Genomic DNA, 12,172 nt, shown 5'->3' with positions numbered 1-12,172 from the left:
ATACCCAGTTTTTCAGTGGCTCTCAGTGCAAAACTTAAGTGTCTCCCGATGCTCCAATCCTTTGAGTCCTACTAGATTAAAACTGCATAATACCATCCAACGGTTTTCTTATATAAAGGCGATTTTTAACTCTTTTGACCTTCAGAAAGCGGCACCTGTGTCATTCCTTGCAGAGCTGAATATCATCTAAAGCTTTAGTAAATCTAGGAGAGAAAGAACACAATAGCGAGGATGCCAAGCAAAGTAAAAATGACTTCTTTGCTTTTGTGGCGGCGAGGTGGCATTTTCTTTCTTCAGCTTTCTCAGCCGAAATGATGGCCAAGCGATTGCTCTGCCAAATGTAATGAGGCATCACACTTTCACCTCCACAGAAGCTAAACCTAATGGAAGTCATTGGCTAAACGCATTCCAGAGTAAATGAGATGACTTCTTGGTTAGTGGGGCTGTTGTTTGGCGCATAATTGATAGGAGAGGTGGTTAAAGGCATCCATTTCCCCCCGAGGGCAGCATAATTGCAAAAGAATCTAATAAGGGAGGGAAGAAAGGAGAGTTTCTATCACAGCTCAAGGTCTGCATTTAGATCACATACGATACACAGGAAACGCACAGCAGAGCTATATCAGAACATGCAAAACACCAGCAGCACAGTGGGGATAGATTCACTACATTATATGATCTATTCATTGTAGTTCTTGTCTTCAGGGCTATCTGCTGCCATCTCCATTAAATCCACTCAGCAGAAGAACCCGGGAAACAAGGATGTGCCACCGGGGGCAGACTCAATCTAAATCCACAGCTGCTCGCCTCTTTTTGCCAGTGAATGAAGAATTCACAATCGACTCTGAATTTACTCTGACTGACTGAGGACCCGAGTAGGCTGAGGGTGGTTTTCTTTTAGAAATTATAGTTCCTCAAAACAAAGAAAAACGAGATGACGTAGAAATAAAAGCAAAGCATAATATCTGCACAACTTTGCAGCCTGCAGTGAAATACTTGGAAGAAAAATGAAAGAAAACAGAAGCAAAGAAGGGGTAATTGTTTGGTATTGATTGCGCCATAACTCTGCATTAGGCTCTTGGGTGAGTGAGCAGTGTTTCCCATAGCAAATTATGCATTAAAGGTTTCAAATAAAAAGGCATTTTGTGTAATTGCCCCCCCCCCCAAACCCAAGCCTCAAAAGCTACATTAACATTCATGAAAGAACCACCCCTCCCTCCTCCTCCATACACACACACTCAGATGTTTCCTCGCAGGATAGAAAGAAAAAGCAGCAGCTTCACACATGTGATTGACATGTCACGCTGCGAGCGTGTGAATAAAACGCAGCGGTTAGAACTGTGGCTAAGGTCAGGGTTGAATGCTGGAGGACAGCAAAGAGCAAAGCTGGAGGCAGGAGTTCTACTCACGAAAGATCACTTAAGTGAAAAGCAGAGGCATGAAAGCACTTCACATTCAGTGTTGACTTTTTCACACACAAAAAACAAAAAAATTCACATTCAGTTATGACCTCCCCTGACTTTTTCTCTCCTTTACGTGTTTACATATTTGTTAAAATACACATCTGGACAGGATATTTTACAGCTGTGTATTTCCAAGCGAAAAATCACTATTCCCCCCCCCCCCCCCCCACACACACACACACACACACACACACACACACTCCTCGTGCCTATGGTACGACAACTTTTCTTCGTGCCCCTGGTACTCTGTGCAGAAACACTTTGCCACACACACACACACACATCTCCCCGTGACATCTCCCCGTGACATCCCCTCCAATGTTAAACACGGCTGCATGCCTCAGCTGCTGCCTAACACACGGTTGGGGGGGGGGGTGGTAAGAGAGTAAGTGCACTTAGAAGAAAGGGGAGCGGCGATCCATTTCTCAACCCCTTCATCAGCCACGCACATCCCCAGACCCTCATCCTAGATACAGCAGCAAACCCCCCCCCTCCCTTCAAAAAAAAAAAGCAAAAAAAAAAAAAAAAAAAAAAGACCTGACTGGAGGTCAAGGAAGAGGAGCAGGAGACACTCAAGTAGGCTCTTTACATTTTTTCTTATACTATTCAACTCGTTTCACAGCCTTTCCAGAGGTAAAGGAACTGGCTGTAGAATGTAAATGCCACTCTGGTTCAATCAAAAGGGTTTTTGAAAGCAAACGGTGCTACAGCACAAGCTCATCTTTGCACTGCTATCCTGCTATGTGTTATAGAACAATTCGCTGCATGCCTTTCAAAGACACGTCTCACCTCTCATTTGCCTTCTGCTCGTTTTTCTCAAAGTTATGCGAAAAGCAGCCATAAATAAACATGAATAGAGGGGAGAACGATTCCAATCCCTGCTGAATGGTAGGATACTTTGAAGATGCAGAGCCGGCTGCATTTTCTGTTCACTGTTCTGTCCGATTGCAGTCTGGGTGGGAAGAAAGGGAATACTTGTGTGCAGACCACCGATGGGCAAATATTTGGATTTGCATGAAAAAAAAAGAAGAAAACAAGATTAAAAGAGAGAGGATGGAGTCGAGTTTTTAAAGATCATTTCTCTAATAACTATCCCCCGTGTGGCACAACTATCATGAGTATGCAAAATTTTAGAGAAAAGGGTAAAAATCATCGAAATGTTATAATTTAAGAGGGCATGGAGGCACAACTCAGCAGCACAGAAAAATAAAAATGCAACTATTTTAAATAATTCACATAGGTCAATGCTCTTTCCCCCCTTCCTCCGCCTGGAGATGGATATCATCGCCTTTAACAAGTTCGAAAGAGGCTTTTCTCCAGGCGGACGGTCCTGATGCTGTTTCTCTCTGTGTGACTGAGCAGAGCGGCACCATATGGACTTTGTCTAAAGATGAGGGAAATGAGCCCCAGCGGTACAAATCCCAGTAGGACCATCCAACCCATTTGAGGCTCATCTAGAAACGCAATCATCAGCATCGTGCACGTGTGCCTACTATCAGCACGCACACGTTTGGCGTCTGTGCCCTTTGCACAAATTTAGACAACGGCATCTCGCCAGAGGAAAGAGAGCTTTTAAGCTCTATCCTTCCAACTTATGTTTGTTTCTATTTTTGTCATGTTTGCAAAACCAAAACTTAGCAGAACACAGTTCACGGTAGGTGCATGCACATAAATTTAGGGCGACAACACGCACGTATGCAGTGATGCTCTCCAAGGATCACTTACTTGTCCTAGGATGCAGATTTTTTCCTCTTCATTAAACTGCTGTGATTGTAATCCCACTATCCGTCAGACGCGTCGTTTCACACACATTATTTCATTTTCTTTCTTTTCCTTTTTTTCACAGTAACTCCTGTCCTCTTAAAAAGCAAGAACAAAAAAGAGAGGATGCCCTCTGCTCCAGCAGTGTTTGCGCTCTGCACTTAATTCTGCTCGCTTGGAAGGGACTAACAGTAAGCTGTGCTCTCGGTAAATTCCCACAATCATAAGTACATTTGCCGGCCGAGGACGATACGCGCCGAGCCGAGAGTGTTCCGCGACCTCCTCCAACTGCACTTCCACAAGATGCTGCCAAGAAGCACAGAGGACAGCGCTGCCTCTGAGCGAAGACTCTCACATTGTGCGCATACACGGCTTCTGCTCTCTTTGTGCGCAGGAAGAAGCGCCCACTGGTGACGCGTGAAAACACCCATCGATGCACGGTAATGCGCCACCAACCTATGGGCAGCTGACATAAATGCACGTTTTATATGTTTATCGTTTAAATTAAGGTAATTTAAGTGCAAAAATAAAATAAATACAGTGAAAAAAAGAGAAAAAGATCGAAACCACAGGGTTGGTCGGTTTTAAAAAGAAGAAGCACTCAGAAACAAACGCCGCATAAAAAATCTAAATATGTTTTTAGTAATGTAATGTCTAGAATGTAGTGTGCAAAAACTTTTATGATAAACCCATGCCTGGGCTTGAAGGCGGGTAAATGTGATCTTCTGATTAACGGAAAGTAGGAAAGAATCGATGTGTTTCTGGTCACTGAACTCACCACCAGAAACCTCGATGTTTTTACGAGGAAAATGCATCAAGTAAAAAATACACTTTTTGTGCGTTTGTTTTTTGTGCCCATGTATCACCATATAAAGATTCTAGCTCACTGTACTGAAAAGCACAGCAACAACAAACGTGTGTGTGTGTTTGTGTGTGTATGCAGGACCACACACACACAGGTGCTTTAGAGGCTCTTGGTTTATAAATATGATGTTGCCTACTTTGTGTTTCATTGTTTTCATGATGCAACCATCCGAAATCACTGTGTTTTTGGTGGAGTTTTATTTCCCACAGCTCTTTTTAAAGTGTTTGCAGGAAAAATTCAATCACATGCTCGTTATAAACACACGGGCTAATAATAAAGGCTCATTTTCCCCACTTACTTCTGCGCCTGGCGTATGAACACAGTTAGGTCATCAGTCTGAAAGCTGCACTAATCACTATGTAAAAGCCATCCAATTGCTGTGCGCATGTAAGCGAACCAATGTAGTCACAATATCAAAAAAATAAACATAAATAAATACAAATTAAAAATTAATTATAACCCAGATGTGTAGGTGCTTTGGTATTGTTCAGAATTTTTGTCCTCTACGCATTTGTCCTGTCTATTTTCAGCCAAAATATTAGGATAAATCTGCCGTCCACTTCCTGTCCAGCAGCAGGAAGTGGACATTAGCTGATGAGCATAAGAGAAAGAGTGCTAATGGGCAACTGTTTGCAAATATGTGCAGCTTTATAAGACGATTACATACCAGTGCTGTGTCTGTATTGCTATTATATCTTTGTGCTGGGTCCAGATTACTGTTTTAAGCAATATTTGGAGATTAAGTGCAAATAAATAGCAGTAGGATGTCTTGAAAAATTATCACTTATGTTAATCGTTTAATCTATAATGCATATACTTTAAATGGTCCTTTTAATGGGACTAGCTGTTATTAAATATAATGGCACATACTGCATAGACTCTGTAGCACAGACATGTAGGTAGCGTTCACAGGAGTATGCTGAAAGTAGAGGTTAACTACTTGGGTTTTTAGCTGTTGTACAGGATCTGTGGTTGACAAGTTACAAAGATTGTTGGCAATATTTCTCTTGCAATGCCAACTCCTGGATTTGATGTGACTCCAAACACTTTTCAGACTACTTCAGTTGCTTCCCAGCCACACTGTTTTGTTTTGGCATCATTTTTAATGTACCCGAGCTTCTTGGGCCTGTGTTCTCTTCGGGAATGATAACCTCAAAAATACACTCAGGTCACTTCATTAGGTACACAGTGTTACCAGGTTTACTCCCCTTTTTTGTTCAGAATTGCCTTAATTCTTTGTAGAATAGATACTAATAGCCCAAAAGGCCACCAGCAAGCATGACACAATCACCAGCAACCTGAACCACTAATATCTCTGGCTCTCTTCCACAGCATATCTTTTATCCTGTCTTCCTTCTCTCTTCCCAACTGGTCACAGCAGATGAGCCTGGTTCTGCCGGAGGTTTCTTCCTGTTAAAAGGGAGTTTTTCCTTCCCACTGTCGCCAAAGTGCTTGCTCATAGGGGGTCATATGATTGTTGGGTTTTTCTTTGTATGTATTAATGTAGGGTCTACCTCACAATATAAAGTGCCTTGAGGTCACTGTTGTTGTGATTTTGGGGTGTATAAATAAAACTGAATTGAACTGAATATACAACAGGAGGGATCCATTGATCCATTCTCTTCCTCTTCCTTATCAGGGTCGTAGGGGGCTGAAGCTTATCCCAGCTACCGCTGGGTAGGGTACACCCTGGACAAGTCTTCAGTCTGACACAGGACTATAACAGAGAGACAGACAACCATTTGCACTCAGCTTAACCTAACCCCACTAACTGCATGTCTTTGGACACTGGGAAGAAGCCAGGGTACCCAGAGAGAACACACACAAACACGGAGAAAACATGCAAACTCATCAGACCAGGCAATGCTTGCTTCTGCTGTCCAGTTCTGATGAGCCATGCAAATCATAGCCTGAGTTTCCCGTTCTTAGCTGACAGGACTGGCACCTGGTATGTTCTTCTGCTACTGTAGCTCATGTGCTTCAAGGTACCTTGGCATCTTGGTTGTAACAAGTAGTTATATGAGTTACTGCTGCATTTCTATTAGCTCAAAGCAGTCTGACCTTTTCTCCCCTCTTGCATCAACAAAGCATTTCCACCCATGCAACTGCAGCTCACTGGATATCTTCTTGTTGTTGAACGATTCTCTGTAAACTCTAAAGATGATCGTGTGGAGAAATTCCAGTAGATCAGCAGTTTCTGAAATAAACCATCATGTGGAATGAAAGTGACTAGCAGATTAGATATTTGTGCTCACAAGCGGTACTTGTGACAGCTGCACCTAAATAAGTGGCTGCTGAGTACATACATGGGTTACATAGGTTTGTGTGAGGTTGGTTAATGAGATTATAACTGGAAACTGCTTAGATCTGCCACCATCTTTAAATTATGGATTAGGAGAGAAGGTATTTACATTCTACTTTTCAATTTCGCGCTAGGCTGTAATATACTCCAACACCAAGCCTTAAGTGAGGCTGTTTTTCCACCAACCAGAATGTGTTTTAGTGCTGCTGAGCTGGGATCTGCCAACAGGACGTCATAGGGAGTCAGATGGTGATGGCCTTTGCACACTTGGATACCTCCATTTGCTTACATATCTCCTCCTCCTATAGTCAGTATTTCCAGAGCAAGAAACCTTGTTCCAGGCTGCTATGGTGGCCCCTCCCTTGCTGCACTCAGTCCACAGTGTCCTTGTCCTTGAGTGGAGGCTTTGACCGCTTGGTTGCCTCTCCAAGTACTCGGCATGAGGGACAGCTTAAGTAAAATCAGATCACTTGCTTCTGTTAGCTTCAACTCTAGTCTTACTAGTTAAAATTTGGAAGTGTGTATCTTTTGAACTTAGGTGTCTGACCAGCAAACACTTCTTTAATATCAGCTAATTAGTCTCTCGGTTTTCATCTGTGAAATCAGAGCTTCACAATGGTCGTGATGGTTTAGTGGCCACGAGGTCACTTGTGTTGCAAATTACAAACAATAGAGCTTCATCTTGCCAGGGTTACTGCTCATGTTTTTTTTAACCAATGCACTAATTTCAAACTGAAGTTCTTCACAGGCTTCTCAGACAGTACGAATTATGTTGTTGTCGGTGTCAGAGTACAAGTGCACACAAATTAGCAGTCTGCCACTGATTTCTGCTTACACTGAGACACTGACTGAAAATGAAGCATTACAGCAGCGATTCAGGCTTTTAATGCAACAGGGCTGAAAACAGTCAGTGAAATTAAAAATGCAAGGCTCATCATTGTGAAATATCGATAAAGTTTAATCGTATAAGCCACTTTAACCAATAGATTTTATAAGTCTTTCATCAGCAGCTGTGGAATGGATATCTCATTTACTTTATAAGCTGTGCCAGTGATTCACTTTTAAGTGAAGGATGCCTTGAAGATGCAGTTGCTTAAAATAAATAAATAAAAATAGGTAAAAACCTGCAGACATTCAGCTTCATGTTTTATCAACTGTCACTCACACTAAATACATTTTCCTGTCCCTGCATGGGTAATTGCTGTTAGTTTTATCTGATGCAAACCATTTGATTGACTTAAATATTAAAATGATGGAGATATGAATTTTTAATGTTTATGGTCATAGGAAAAATCCAGGGGCTTCGGGGAGACTAATGGAAAAGACAGAGGTGGGGAGATTCCATTAATTAAGGTCATTTGGGGTCTGATTGGTTGAGGAGAGGTGTACCGTAGTGGGGGTTTGTGTTTGGGAAAATGACAGATCAAGGTCTGCAGAGATATGAGGCTATCACATACACTCCATCCACCTTCATCTACAAGTAAGTGAGGTGGCAAAATGAGTGATGACACCATTCTGTATTCTGCATGCACATGCATCTGTTTCAGAGAGCACAAGTCCTGCTCGATTGCCTGTAGACCAACCATGGCTGGACACCCTTTGAAGCTTCGCATCTCCAACCATCTCTTGAAAGAAGTCAAAAGAAATTTTTGGTGGCACTTCATGATATAGGCTGAAAATTAAAGTGCAATTTCACAACATTTATCATGAAATTTTCTAAATCTAGGCCAAAATTTTCAGTACCTAAAACTATCTACCCCGACATTCAGTAGAACAAGGGAGAAACAGATGCAAGTTTGAATAATAAGAACAAAAAAATTCTACTCTCAGTAATTTTGGTTGATGAGTAAATTTTGGGTAGTTTAGAGAAAATAACTTCTGCTCCATGTAATGTTGTAAGTGCACAGTAATTTTAAGAGTGTGCTCTGTGTTTGAGTAGCCTAAGCCTCGTGCACACATTGTTATTACAAATTATTTTGGTGCACATGGTAAAATATACACTGTTCAATGGCATTCATATTTTGGTTTACAAGAAAAAAAAATACTATCAAAAATTGATGGAACCAAGTCTAATTTTTCCTGTTTAGATGAAGATGAAAGCAGGAATAAGGAAGGAAGAGGAAGATTATTCTCCCTTCAATTTTCTGCTTTTGCAGTAATTTCTTTAAAAATTGATGCGAGTTTCCAAATACAGTTATTATTGCATCTTTCTGCAAGATTAAATATAGAGAGTTATTTAAAACAAAGAGCCAAGCATCAAAGTTTGCAGTGTTGCTGTGCTGTATAAGCAGTGCTTTTTACTTGATAAAGAATGTTGACTGCGATGAGCTTGTGGTTAGAATGGGTCAAAATTGGGAGTTGGTTTAAAAAATACAGATAAGTAGAAAATCATTCTTCTTCTTCTTCTTCTTCTTCTTCTAGCAAATTCAAATATTATAAATTTAAAAGTACAACAATATTAGGTTGATCATGCATGTTGTCTGAACATGTGGGAAACTACAAACTCTTGAAGGTAAAAGGCAAAGCCAGTTTGCAGACTCTAAAGCAAGAGTGCAACCTTAACATACCTCAAAGGTTTTATTTGTATGGCATTGAGAATGACAATGGATTGGGAAAACTGGTCAGGTAGCTCAGGAGTACGACTCTGGAAGGGAAGAGTCGAGGATTAGTCCATGCCAGAAACTGATTGTTTGAAGAGCAAGTGTTGTTACTTGTTGAGAATGAGATGAACAGCAGGAGGAGCCAACGGTCAGGTACCCCCGGAGAGTTGGTACCATTGGCGAGTGGACAGACAGGTGGGTTTCTGACCAGTGGTTTTCATCCAGCTTAAGGAATCAGGTAAGAGAGTCTTGCAGGAAGTGTTTTCTTCAGCCCTACAGGAGTGACTAACAAACAGGAGTTCTCTCAGGAGTTAGCATAGAAAAAACACGGGAAAATACAGGTGCCAAGAAGGAATTTGATTACTGCTTTACTACTGATGACAATCCAGTCCAGACCGGATGTTGGAGCTGGTGCTGAAATTTAGATGGGTGACGACTCTGATGAGAAACAAATGTGATGACTGAAGAGCGGGAACAGAAGACTGCATGTGAAACTAAATTAAAAAAACAAAACAATATATTTCTCATAATGTATTTAGCAACACAATTGTTAGAAGATTTCTGCTAACTACAGCCATATCAATTAATCATAGATTAATCTTCTTCTTCTTCAGTCGCCATAGTGCCTCCAACTCACCCTATTCCCAGCATCTTCCTCCACCAAAAGTCTGCATGTCCTCCATCACCACATCCGTGTATCTTCTCTGTGGTCTTCTTCTTTTCCTCCTGACTGGCAGCTCTGTATTCAACATCCTCTGTCAAGTATATCCATTATCCCTCCTCTACACATGTCCAAACCATCGGTGTCTTACCTCTCTAACTTGGTCTGCAAACTGTTCAACCTCATGTTTAATCCTGTCATTTCTGGTCACTCCCAATGAAAGTTTTTGTATCTTCAGCTCTGCCACTTCCAGCTTGGCCATCTGTCTTTTTTTTTTCACTCTTGCTGCTATCCTTCTCCCACAAATCACCCATGGCACTTGTCTCCACCCACTCCACCCAGTCTGCTCTTTCTTCTCTTGTGCATTGTCTGTTGCATTGAATTGTTAATCCCAGGTACTCTCTCATTCACACACATGTATTTTGTGTTGCTTGTTCTCTCCAAAGCCCCCCCACTCTCTTCTGCCTGCCCCCCACTCTTGCTACACATCACAATGTCGTCTGTAAACATCACAGTCCATGGAGACTCTTGCCTGACCTCATCTGCCAGCCTGTCACTAGTGCAAACAAGAAGGACCTCGGATCGATCCCTGATGTAATCCCACCCTCTCCTTCAACCCATCTGTCTCTCCTACTGCACACCTCACCACTGTCTCGCTGTCCTGCACCACCCTCACATACTTTTCAGACACTCCTGACTTCACCATGCAGTACCAAAGTTCCTCTCTTGGCTTTCTAAGGATCCATGAAGGCACAGTGAAGTTGAGCTTTTCTGTATATTTCCATCAGCAATCTCAAAGCAAGCATCTGCAGTACCATACTGCTACTCACTGCTCATCACCTCTCTTCTGTGTGTGCTTCATAAACTTTATCCCCATGTAGTCACCATAGCTCTACACATCACCCTTGTTGTTGAAAGTTGATACCAGTAAACTTCTTCTCGTTCCTCAGGCATTGTCACGGACTGTAGTAGGACTCAGGCGCAGAGCAGAGTGCAAGGAGTGCAATGCAAGGAACAACGTTTATTTACAAAGTCACCAGGTGCAGATATATACAGTGGGGGAATAGCGGGGGTCCAGGGTCATAAATGAAAGTCCGGGAAGGGAATCACATTCACTCTCGCTACTCTCTTCACAAAGGTTCAAACATCAGGTCGGTCATGGGTCCGGGGAAACTGTGCACAGGAAAAGGTGGGTTACGCTAATGCAGAAATCACAGGGAAAATTCACAGAGCTAGAGATACACAAAGCTTCACTAACGTGTCTCGCACAATCATTCACTTCAAGGTCTTTCAAGGTCCCTTTTCAAGCTTTTCCAGCACCCCCACCACACAAAAATACTGCAAAAGGAAATGGAAGCCTTATATACATAGTGTATAAACTCAAAATGCACATTTCACTTAAAAATTAAGATGTGACAACGTGAACAAATCAACTTGTTAGATATTCTTCTACTGTTGAAAAACAAACAAACAAAAAAGAAATAAATAAGTCTTCTCATCAGATATTGATGCTTTTTTCCTGTGTGACAAAAAATAGGAGACAGATGTTTGTAAGTTAATTCCCAATTAAACGTTTTTTTGTTGTTGTTTTTTTGCTAACTACATTGCTGTCTGTATTATTGCTGAAGTCCTAAATGATCACTTTTAAAGTGTTTGTGCTAATAACATCATGTACAGTCAGACTGGAGAACAGCACTGACTGGGAGGCTTTGAACAGATCACATAGTTCAATTCAACATATAAGACTAAGAATGCACAAGCATCTACTTAAAATCTATTGAATTTATCATCTGTGATATTATTATGTACAATTCCAATATATTTTGTTCATCTCCCTTAAATAAACAGGCAGCCTTAAAGTATGAAATATTCATATACAAATACACATAAATGTGTGAACTGTCTCAGTGGCCGATAGTGCTCCACAGGCCTCAGTGTGAGCTTGAAGACATTTATAATGTTTAAGTAGTTTAATGTGCAGGTACTGAAGATAAACACATTTTGAATGAAAGCCGGGGAACTTTGGTAGCACAGAAACAAGTGGCTATTCTTTGTGACCAAAGCCTTTTCCTTTGCCATCTTTCTCTTTGCAGTACACCCAGTTTCCTGGTACCCGTCTTTATACTTCATCTCCCCGACTAGTCCCCATTTTCTTTGCCGACCTCTTCCTTTGAATGCTTCCTCATTCCACAATCAAGTCTCCTTGTCCTCTTTCCTCAGTCCAGAGGATACACCAAGACCTTCTTGGCAGTTTCCCTGCCACTTTAGCTGTACTTTCCCAGTCATCTTCTCACCTAGATCCTGTTTCAACTCCTTCCTGAACTCTGCGCAGCATTCTTCCTTCTTCAACTTCCACCTTTAATTCTCGCCTCTGCCTTCATTTCCTTCCTGCAGACTACCATACGATGCTCCCTAGCTACAACCTTGCAGTCTTGTATCTCTTTCAGTCTGCACCTTCTACACCTGCACGCACCTTTCTCTTATACATCCCCCTATGTTCCTCTCTCTTGCTTATGTAGGTGT

The 12,172-nt window shown here is 41.7% G+C and overlaps 1 protein-coding gene across 1 annotated transcript in view; it reads right to left on the bottom strand.

The window, feature by feature from the left end:
- cntn3b (contactin 3b) overlaps nucleotides 1-3,599 on the bottom strand; it is a 54,072-nt gene extending 50,473 nt beyond the window's left edge. Inside the window, exon 1 of the mRNA XM_084927539.1 lies at nucleotides 3,186-3,599. The gene's annotated coding sequence lies outside the window, so the exon portion shown is untranslated. The remainder of the gene's footprint in view (nucleotides 1-3,185) is intronic.
- Nucleotides 3,600-12,172: the final 8,573 nt, after the last annotated feature.

This window comes from Perissodus microlepis, chromosome 5 (genome assembly GCF_051167445.1).
Source record: "Perissodus microlepis isolate ML-2025 ecotype Zambia chromosome 5, ASM5116744v1, whole genome shotgun sequence".
Classification (NCBI taxonomy): domain Eukaryota; kingdom Metazoa; phylum Chordata; class Actinopteri; order Cichliformes; family Cichlidae; genus Perissodus; species Perissodus microlepis.
The sequence above is the reverse complement of the archived record's forward strand: the minus strand, read 5'-3'. Positions and strand labels throughout refer to the sequence as shown.